The following is an 11,406-nucleotide window of genomic DNA, read 5'->3' as shown; positions in this document are numbered from 1 at the left end:
CCAAATAATATTGAAATTAGGTCAGTTAATAACCCTACAATGTCCTCAAGTGTTCAAGTGAAAGGTAGAGTCGCACACCTCTCACTTTAAGTCAAAAGCTAGAAATGATTAAGCTTAGTGAGGAAGGCATGTTGAACACTTTCACTGCAATGTTTGCGTATAGTAGAATGATATTTCCATGCTGCTGACTGTGGCATTCGACTTTACCCCACGAGCTCAGTGTTCCAGAAAGGAAGTTTAGGAAGGTAGATGTACAGTTTTCTATATTTTTAAGTTTTTCAAGAATGAATAGCAATAGGAAATTCTTATACTTTAAAGTAATCATTTATTTTAATAAAATGCAACACCTTAACTGTATTTACTTAAAAATATAAATACTGTAATTATTTTTGACACATTTTGGAGAACCAACTTGAAACCGATTAATACAGTGACAAGATGAAAGCCGAGATAGGTAAGCCTCTTGTGCCAAACAGTTAGCCACGTTGTGAATGCAAAGGAAAGGTTCTGAAGGAAATTAAAGGTGCTCCTCCAGTAAACACATGAATGATAAGACAGTGAAACAGCCTTTATGCTGATATGGAGAAAGTTTTAGTGGTCTGGATAGAAGATGGAACCAGGCACAACATTCCCTTAAGCCAAAGCCTGATCCAGAGCAGTGCTCTAACTCTTCAACTCTACGAAGGCTGAGAGAGGTGAGGAAGCTGTAGAAGAAACATCTGAACGTAGCAGAGGTTGGTTGATGAGGTTAAGGAACACAATCATCTCCATAACATAAAAGTGAAAGGTGAAGCAGCAAATGCTGATGGAGATGTTGTAGCAAGTTATACAGAAGATCTTCGCTGAGATAATTATGAAGGTGGCTGCACTAAACAAATTTTCACTCTAGATGAAATATCCTTGTATTGGAAGAAGATACCATCTAGGCCTTAAATTTTAATGTATTTTTTTGAAAGTTATACCCTTTTTTTTTTAACACAGGGAATACTTTATTCAAACCCATCAGAGAAATGGACAGGTTGAGTTTGTAACAAAGTGTCGTGTTTTAAAGCATAGGCCAGTAATTGTATATGAGGATATACACTGCTACATACAAATTAACTGATCAGACCACAACTTTTCAATGTTTAAAACAGAATAAGCTTCCCTGTAAAAGGAGCACCTTTGTGACATGTTAACTTTAGTATTCCTCTCCTTCCTCACTCTCTCCTTCAACAGAATTCATACCAACTTCCTCATAATCCTTCCCAAGGGCAGCCATGTCCTCATGGGCCTCAGAAAACTCTTCTTCCTCTATGCTCTCACCCATAGACCAGTGAACAAAGGCATGCTTGGCATACATCACATCAAACTTGTGGTCCAGGCACACCCAGACCTCAGCAATAGCTGTGGTGTTGGTCAGCACGCACATAGCTTGCTGTACTTTGGCCAGGTCTCCACCAGGTACCACAGTGGGAGGCTGGTAATTCATGCCAACTTTGAAACCAGTGGGGCACCAGTCCAAAACTGGATGGTACGCTTGGTCTTGATGGTGGCAATGGCGGCATTGACATCTTTGGGAACCAATTCACTATGGTACAACAGGCAGCAAGGGTCACATTTCACCATCTGGTTGGCTGGCTCAAAGCATGCATTGGTGATCTCTGTTACAGAAAGCTGCTCCTGGTAGGCTTTCTCAGCAGATATGATAGAGGCGTATGTGTCCAGAGGGAAGTGGATGCAGGGATGGATAGGGCATCCAAGTTGTTCTGAAATTCGGTCAGGTCAACATTCAGGGCTCCATGAAATCTGAGGATAGCAGTGATGGAGGACACAATTTGACCTATTAGCCTGTTCAGGTTAATATAGGTTGGGCACTCAATATTGAGGTTTCTACGACAGATGTCATAGATGGCCTCATTGTTAACCATGAGGGCACAATCAGAGTGCTCCAGGGTGGTGTGGGTGGTGAGGATAGAATTATAGGGCTCAGCTACAGCTGTGGAAACCTGGGGGGCTGGGTAAATGGAGAACTCCAGCTTGGATTTCTTGCCATAATCGACAGAGATGTTTCATCAGCAGGGCGGTGAACCCAGAGCCAGTTCCCCCGCCAAAGCTGTGGAAAACCAGGAAGCCCTGAAGACCTGTGCACTGGTTGGCCAGTTTCTGAATTTGGTCCAAGACAAGTTCAATAATCTCCTTGGTGTAGTGCCCCGGGCATAGTCATTAGCAGCATCTCCTTGCCTGTGATGAGCTTCTCGGGGTGGAAGAGCTGGCGGTAGGTGCCAGCGCGAACTTCGTCAGTGGGTCCCAGGTCTATAAACACTGCCCTAGGCACATGCTTGCCAGCACCTGTCTCACTGAAGAAGGTGTTGAAGGAGCCATCTCCTCCTCCAGTGGTCTTGTCACTTGGCATCTGGCCATCGGGCTGGATGCCATGTTCCAGGCAGTAGAGCCCCCAGCAGGCATTGCCGATCTGGACATCAGCCTGGCCAATGTGGATGGAGATGCGCTCACGCATGGTTGCTGCTTTGCGGCTGCCGGGTGGATGGCTGAGAGGAACAGGTTGTTGCTTCTTACAGCATGACTCTTAGGCGGTCGATGTAAGAGAACCTGTCTTCTTTATTTTTTAAAAATTAAAAAAATTTTCAGTTACAGTTGTCATTCAGTGCAGTCTCGATGTGGCCTCTTCTTTATATCCTTAGTCATAGGAGTTCTGTTCAGCTAGTTTTCAGATGGTTCTCCAGTTTGATTATTCTATAATTTAGTTGTAATTTTTTTTAGAAGTTCATCATCTTTAGACTCAAGGAATTAACAGGTGGGTTAAGACTACCCCAGGCCCAGAGTTTTGTGGCTCCTGGGAGCTGGCCCAGCTACAACAAACACATAGGGAAATGGGGGCCCAGGGGAAGAGATAATAGATTTAGTCTTGAACTTGGGGGGTGGGGTGGCAAAGATGATCCTTGGGGCTTGGGAATGAGGACCAGCAGGAAGAAAGCTGTCTGAGGAGGGTCTGGGTGGGCCCAAAGGGGTGGCTTCCAACCCTTGGGGCTCAGAGTTGAGAGGGAAGAAAGATGAGGCCCCTCCCCTGAAGACAAGGCACTTGGCTGTCTCCTGCCCCACCCCATTCATGCAAGAAATTGGGCCCAAATCCACTCGATCTTTTCACGGGTCCAGAGGCTGTTCCCAGTTGAGCCTCTGGAAGAAACTTTTGCCGAACTCATATGTGCTGATCATGATGGCGCAGAAGAGGGCAGCCTTGATGATCCTAGGAGGGGGCAGCCTTAATGATCCTTGGGAGGATGCTTGCAAGGAATCCCCTGGTACCTGACTCAGTCCAGATCCTCCTCAGCAACAGCCAGGTGGAGTTGGTGGCGTGCAGGGGCGATACTCTCCCAGCCTCTACCACTCCCAGCCAACCTTGTGTTGAGTCTTCAGCAGGTGGAAGGGTAGAGTCAGGATGGCTGCCACGTCCCTGAGATGCTGCCAACCACAGAGCTGAAGCCCACTGATTTCTTTTGGCTGAGCCCACTCAGCCAGCTCTTCACCAGCTCATAGTTGAACCAGGATAGGGCTGAAAAGGGCACGTCCCATCGCCTTTTGTGGGACCCCATCCCAGCCACAGTGAGTGCCAGCCACCCTGAGCCACGGCAGCACAGGCACAGGCACCTAGTTCCCAGTATGACACATGCTGAGCCTGCAGTTTTGTCTATACTAGCTCCAGGGGGCTGATCACAGTCACCGTGCTCAAGTGGGCCAGTGGGCCAGCCACCGTGGGTGTGTAGAGGTCAGAGGTCAGGGCTCGACGACTTGGGAAGGCCTTGAGTTGATTGTAGACAGTGAAGTAGATGGTGGTGGCTGGCATAGTGATCACCGGGGTGGCTGGGCGGCTACTTCACAGGGCCCTGGTGCCCTTGTGTCTCACAACCTTCATAAAGACATCCATGGTGCCAGTGAAGCATGTGGGGTCTTGAAACCAGGCACCATTTGGGCCCAGGTACAAGGGCTCTAGGACATCATTGAAGTACAGGAGGCACTTCCATTTGGTGTAGGAGAGGCTCCAGAATCTGGAGGGAGGTGTCAGCTCGCTGGTCACTGAGGGGCACTGAGAGTGCAAGCTGCTTTCATCACATCTAGGGGAGTCATGAAGAGGGAGGTGACCCCACAGCCCAGCACCTGAGGCCACCATTGGTTGGAGGGGACTAATGCCCCCAGGGTCCTGGTCAGGCATCGTGTAGCTTCAGTTCTGGTTGTAGGCCAGTGCTCGCGCGCGGTGCCCAGACCAGGCAGGCTCATAGTGGCTGTGGCGGCTGGTGCCAATTTAGTTGTAATTTTAATGAGGCCATGGAAGGTGGTAAGCAGTGTTTATCTACTCTACCATTCTTGCCTAGAACCCTCCTCCCACTTTTTATAAATTAAATTTATTTAGGTAACGTTGGTTAATAACAGAAATTTCAGGCGTATAACTATAATACGACATCTGTATACTCTGTTGTGTGCTCACCACCCAAAGGCTAGTCTTCCATCACCATGTTTTTGGTCCCCTTTACCGTATTTGTCTTCTCCCCTCCCCTCCCCTCTGGTAACCACCATTCTGTTGTCTAGCTGTGGTTCTTAATTAGCATGGATTCTAGAGGGTAGTGTGTATGTGTGTTTCTATAGGGGAGAGTGTAGTGTAAGACCTAAGATTAAGCCTCAATATTATGTGCTGCCTTGACATCTGGTAAAATCAGGAGGGACTTAAATGGCCTAACTGCAAGTTCCCTTCCCCACTCTGCTCCTGAGGATAAGATCCCCTATCTAAACAACCCTCCTTATTAAATAAATCAGGTCCCTGAGTAGTAGGCTTCAGTTCCCTGCCAGCCACAGAATTATTCAAACAAGCCAATAACATCCCCCCACAGGAGCCAGAGCACATCCCGCTGTCTTGATATTATAAAGCCTGCCTCCCACAGCCCCTGGTGGTTCACTCTGTTCCAAAGGGCAGTCCCCATGCAGCCCTGCATGTGTGGTGTCCCCTCCCCCAGGCTGTGAGTATATGGACTGCTGTTGATCTCACCTGTGTAGTGTCAGATATTGTGTGTTTGGCTAACCCCATAACCCTAGAGCAGTAATCCCTTTCTCACAGCTGGATCGATAGGAGGCAATTCCTGCATTTTTCTAAGAAGTTTTACTGAGTTTTTCATATAGGCATGTAATATTTGACATCCCTCCTCGAAGGGTAAAAAAACTACCGCTGTATAAACTTTGTGTGAGGTGTATTCCCTAAGCTGTCTTTTGGAAAATATCTTCATCTCTAACATGTAATTTGGTCTAAGATTTCCTCAGTTTACCTGCATTGGGTGCAAATGGGAGAATTCCTGTTTGAACAGAGCTTTACTCTGAGAGTCTGCTTTATGCTTTTGGGAGGGCCATTGTAGACTAATTGAAATAATAATGGCGTTCAGCCTCTGCTTTTTGGGGAATGAACTGTGTTCATATGTGCTTCTTATTTGAATACTCATTTAAAAACAAAATGTGGAATGTGGTGATTTAAGCAAGATAAAATAGGCATACAGGATAAGCACAATGGAAAGAAAAACAACAAAGCAAATTTTTCTTATATCAGTTACTATGCTTTTGGTTTAAGTACTGATAAAAATACTGGCGTATATAATTGAGGTTTAATGGTATGTGTACCAGAAATTCCAGGCTTTCGGACTGACTAGCCTCGCAGCTGAAAGGATGTCATCATCAGCCCAGTTTCTTTCTATTTTATTCCTCAGTCACAGAATTGGCTTTATTCTTAGACTGACTGGTTCCCTTCATGTTAAATGATAGATCCCAGAACTGTTGGGGCTACATACTTCCTTTTTCTTATCTGTTTAATGACAGGTAGATGGTTCCTACTCATAATCATTAAATACGATTCCATAACTTCGTGCTGATATTGGGCCGCTGCCTGTGACCAGAGGGATTTCTGACTTTAGACCTATGAGTACCACTGAAGACGAAGGGGTGAAATGGATGTGGGTGAGACACCCTCAACATTCATATACTAAAAAATGATCTGGTGAAAAAATGGGTAAAATAAATATGAGTAGCTTGGCCACATTTTTAGTATATAAAATTTAACTAAAGGCTAGGTTCCTCCTGCCAACCAGCTTCTGGGGCAGAGACTCCTTATGCTCAAAATATTTTTACCTCAAGGACAAGACTTGACCAAATGGAGTTCCTCGATAGATGGCTGAGAGAAATTCTATGAAGATGTGTGTCAGTTTAGATTATATAGAGTAAAAAAAGTGATTCATGTAGCATAGCTAGAGTAAATTTTATAATTTAAGATAATAGAAAATACCTATGAGCATATTGGTCTCTCCCTTCAATTCCTGGCACAGAGTTCCTGAAACCCTTGTAATTTCCTCAGTGATAAGAGCACTAGGAGCATCTTTTGTCTTTTAAACAAATTCAAAAAAATTTTTTTTCCATTACAGTTGACATTCAATATTATATTAGTTTCAGGTATACAGCATAGCAGTTAGAGATTTGTATTATGGAATGATCCCTTGATAAGCCTAGTACCCACATGGCACCATACATAGTTATTGTGATATTATTAACTATCGTATTTCCCCATGTATAAGATGCACACTTTTTTGAAAAATTTGGGGTCTAAAAACTGGGTGCATCTTATACAGTGGTTGTATGAGCGCAAAAACAAGCGTGAAAAAAGCGAGAAATGCAAGTAAAACAAATCTACAACCACTGTATAAGACGCACCCAGTTTTTAGACCCCAAATTTTTCGAAAAGGGGTGCGTCTTATACATTGGGAAATATGGTATATTCCCTGTGCTATACATTACATCACTGTGACTATTTTGTAGCTATCAATTTGTACTTCTAAGTCCTTTCACCTTTTTCACTCAGCTCCACAATCCCCCTGCCATCTGGCAACCATCAGTTTGTTCTCTATGTCTATGAGTTTGTTTCTGTTTTATTAGTTTGTTTATTTTGGTTTTTATATTCCCCATATAAGTGAAATCATATAGTATTTGTCTTTCTCTGTCTGAATTATTTCACTTAGCATAATACCCTCTAGATTCATCCATGTTGTTGCAAATGATAAGATTTTATGGTTGACTAATATTCCATTGTATATATGTGCAAAATCTTCTTTATACAGTCATCTGTTGATGGACACTTAGGTTGCTTCCATATCTTGGCTATAGTAAATAACCCTGCAATGAACATAGGGATGGATATATCTTTTCAAATTAATGTTTTGAGTTTCTTCAGATAAATACCCAGAAGGGGGATTGCTGGGTGATAGGGTAATTCTGTTTTTAATTTTTTGAGGAATCTTCATGCTGTTTTCCATAGTGGCTACACCAATTTGCAATCCCACCAACAGTGCACAAGGGTTCCATTTTCTCCACATCCTGCCGACACTTGTTAATTTATTGATGATAACCATTCTGACAGGTGTGAGGTGATATCTCCTTGTGGTTTAATTTGCATTTTTCTGATGATTATTGATGTTGAACATTTTTTCAAGTCTATTGGCCATCTGTATGTCCTCTTTGGAGAAGTGTCTATTCAGGTCCTCTGTCCATTTTTTAAATTGGATTGTTTGTTCTTTTGGTGTTAAGTTGTATGAGTTCTTTATATACTTTGGAGACTCACTCCTTACTGGATGTATCATTGGCAAATATCTTCTCCCATTGAGTAGGTTGTCTTTTCATTTTGTTGACAGGTTCCTTTGCTGTGCAAAACTTTTATTAATTAATTTTGTGTCCTGCTTTTTATTGAATTTATCAGTTCTAATAGTTTTTGGTGGAATCTTTAGGATTCTCTATATGTCATCTGCAAATAATGACAGTTTTACTTCTTCCTTTCCAATTTGGATACTTTTTATTTCTTTTTCTTTTCTGATTGCTGTAGCTACAACTTCTAATACTATGTTTAATAAAAGTGGTGAAAGTGGACATCCTTGTCTTGTACCTGATCTTAAGGAAAACAATTTTAGCTTTTTACCGTTCAGTATGATGTTAGCTGTGGTTTTGTTATATATGACCTCTATTATGTTGAGGTATGTTCTCACTGTTCCCACTTTGCTGAGAGTTTTTATCATAAATGGATCCTGGCTTTTGTCAAATGCTTTTTATGCATCTATTGATATGATATGATTTTTAGCCATCATTTTGTTTATGTGTTGTGTCACATTAATTAATTTGCAGATATTGAACCAACCTTGCATCCACCATTTGGTCATGGTGTATGATCTTTTCAGTGGATTACTGAATTAGACTTGCTAATATTTTTTTTTTTAAGATTTTACTGAGGAATTGGGGGGAGGGGAACAGCATTGGGGAATCGGGGAAGGGGAACAGACAGGTAGACAAATTGCTGTCTTTGTTCTTCAGTCTAGTTGTGGAGGATGTCGCTTCACTGGTCCATGTTGGTATTATCATTGTGCTCTTCCCGGGTGAGGCAATCGGTCGCGGGTCATTGGTCAGCTGCTCACAGCGAGTCCGGGCAGCTCACAGCAGCTGCCGGCCACTCACACAACTCACGGCAGCCCACTGCAGTCCCACTGCAGCCCACGCTGCCGCTGGCGACTCATAGCAGCCCAGTTCCAGGTCAAGCTGTTGTTCATCATCCCAGCTGTAGAGGGCAAGCGTCACTGGCCCTCAATGTGGGATCCGAACCACAGCCCTGCTGCTCAAAGCTGGCGCTCCCAAGCGAGCTCTTAACCAGCTGAGCCACTCAGCCAGCCCTAGACTTGCTAATATTTTGTTGAGGATTATTGCATCTATGTTATCAGGGATATTGGCATATAATTTTATTTTTCTGTAATGTCTTTCTCTGGTTTTGGAATCAGGATAATGCTGACCTCTGAAAATGAGCTCATGAGCCCTCCCTCCTCTTCAAGTTTTTGGGATGATTTGAGAAGCATAGGTGTTAATTCTTTGAATGTTTGGTAAAATTCACCTGTAAAGCCATCTGGCCCAAGACTTTTGTTTGTTTGGAGTTTTTTGATTACTGATTTGATTTTGTTAGTAGTTATTGTTCTGTTCATATTTTCTGTTTCTTCTTGATTCAGTCTTGGAAGATTGTATGTTTCTAGGAATTTATCCATTTCTTCCAGGTTGTCCAATATGTCGGCATATAATTATTTGTAGTAGTTTCTTATAATTATTTGTATTTCTGTGGTGTCAGTTGTCACTGCTCATTAATTTCTGATTTTATTTATTTGGGACTTCTTTTGTTCTTTATGAATCTGGTTAAAGGTTTATCATTTTTTTTTTTACCTTTCCAAAGAACCAGCTCTTAATTTCATTGCTTTATATTTTGTTTTAGACTCTATTTTGTTTATTTCTGTTCTGATCTTTATTATTTCCTTCCTCTACTCACTTTGTGCATTGTTTGTTTTTATTTTTAGATTTCCTTTAGATGTAGGGCTAGATTGTTTATTTCATATTTTTCTTGTTTTTTTTTTTAAGGACACCTGTATTGCTATCAATTTTTGTCTTAGAACTGCTTTGGCTGTGTCCCATAGATTTTTGGGTTGTTGTATTTTCATTTTTGTTTTTCTAAATTATCTTTGGATTTATTCCTTGATCTCTTTGTTAACCCCTTCATTGTTTAGTAGCACATTATTTAGCTTCCATGTGGTTGTGTGTTTTTCAGTTTTCTTCTGATTGATTTCCAGTTTCATACTATTGTGATTAGAGAAAATGCTTGATATGATTTCAGTCTTCTTAAATTTATTGGGACTTGTTTTATCACCAAACTTATGGCCTATCCTGGAAAATGTTCTATGTGTGCTCAAAAAGAATATATATTCTGCTGCTTTGGGGTGAAATGTTCTAAAATATATCAATTCTAATCTGTTCTAATGTATCATTTAAAGACACTTGTTTCTTCTTAACTTTCTGTCTGAATGATCTATCTATTGATGTCAGTAGGGTATTAAAGCCCTCTACTATTTGTATATTACTGTGGATCTCTCCTTTTATGTTCATCAGTATTTGCTTTATATATTTAGATAGTTCTCCATTGCATGTGTAAATGTTTACTAGATTTATATCCTCTTGTTGGATTGATCCCGTTATCATTATGTAATGTCCCTTTTTGTCTCTTGTTATAGATTTTGTTTTATGTGGTCTGATACAAGTATTGCTATGTTAGCTTTTTTTTTTCATTTTCATGAAATATTTTTTTCTTTTATTAGTTTCAGGTGTACAGAACAATGCAATAGTTATCTTTTACAGCCCTCAAAAAGTAACAACCTCCCTCCCGCCATCCACGTCCCTCCCACCCCCGATATTATACTTATCTATTACAATTACATTGACTCCATTCCCACACTCTACTACACATCCTGTGACTATATGTATATATAATTATAGCTAACATACATTATTATTCAACATTGGATTCAGAAATACAGTGCAGTGGTCAGGTATCTACACCATCTATGAAGTGGTCTCCCTAACAAGACATGAGTCCAACTGGCCCCCTAAAATATTACAACATTATTGATTATATTCCCCAGACTGTGTTTTCTATCCCTGAGGCCATATTGTAGTTACCAATTTGTATTGTCTTGACCCTTCCCCTTCTCCTTTCATCCCCACCCCCTCCCAACTAGCAACCCTCTGTTTTTCCTGTGTCTCTGAGACTATTTCTGTTTATATTTCTCATTTATTCAGTTTTTTAGATTCCACGTATAAGTGAGATCATATGGTATTTGTCTTTTTCTGACTGACTTATTTCACTTAGCATAATGTTCTCTAGGTCCATCCATATTGTTGCAAATGGTACTATTTCCTTCTTCTTTATAGCTGAGTAAATGTACCACAGTTTCTTAATCCAGGCATCTACCGATGGGCATTTCGATGGTTTCCAAGTATCGGCTACTGTAAATAGCACTGCAATGAACATAGGGGTGCATATATTTTTTTGAATTAGTGTCTTGGGTTTTTCTGGATAAATACCTAAAAGTGGAATTGCTGGGTCATAAGGTAGTTCCATTTCCAGTTTTTTGAGATACCCCCATACTGATTTCCATAGTGACTGCATCAATCTGCAGTTCCATCAACAGTGCACCAGGGTTCCCTTTTCCCCACAACATTGCCAGCATTTCTTGTTTGTTGATTTATTGATGATAGCCATTCTGACCGGAGTGAAGTGGTATCTCATTGTGGTTTTTATTTGCATCTCTCTAATGATTAGTGAGATTGAGCATTTTTTCATATGCCAGTTGGCCATCTATATATCCTCTTTAGAAAAATGTCTCTTCATAGCCTCTGCCCATTTTTTAATTGGATTGTTTTCTTTTTTTGGTGTTGAGTAGAATGAGTGTTTTATAAATTTTGGATATTAACCCCTTATCAGATATATCATTGACAAATATCTTCTCCCATTCCGAAGGCTTCCTTTTT

At 41.3% G+C, this 11,406-nt stretch overlaps 1 protein-coding gene and 2 pseudogenes across 1 annotated transcript in view; 1 reads left to right on the top strand and 2 right to left on the bottom strand.

Moving 5' to 3' along the window:
- The window catches only part of LOC109376857 (DNA repair and recombination protein RAD54B-like), a 59,423-nt gene that overhangs the window by 25,264 nt on the left and 22,753 nt on the right, over positions 1-11,406 (top strand). The gene's annotated exons all lie outside the window — the stretch shown is intronic.
- On the bottom strand, positions 1,181-2,534 carry LOC109376854 (tubulin alpha-1A chain-like; annotated as a pseudogene).
- Positions 3,145-4,210, bottom strand: LOC109376850 (solute carrier family 25 member 39 pseudogene; annotated as a pseudogene).

Source organism: Hipposideros armiger, unplaced genomic scaffold, assembly GCF_001890085.2.
Source record: "Hipposideros armiger isolate ML-2016 unplaced genomic scaffold, ASM189008v1 scaffold_1224, whole genome shotgun sequence".
NCBI lineage: Eukaryota > Metazoa > Chordata > Mammalia > Chiroptera > Hipposideridae > Hipposideros > Hipposideros armiger.
This window is presented reverse-complemented; position numbering and strand designations above follow the sequence as displayed.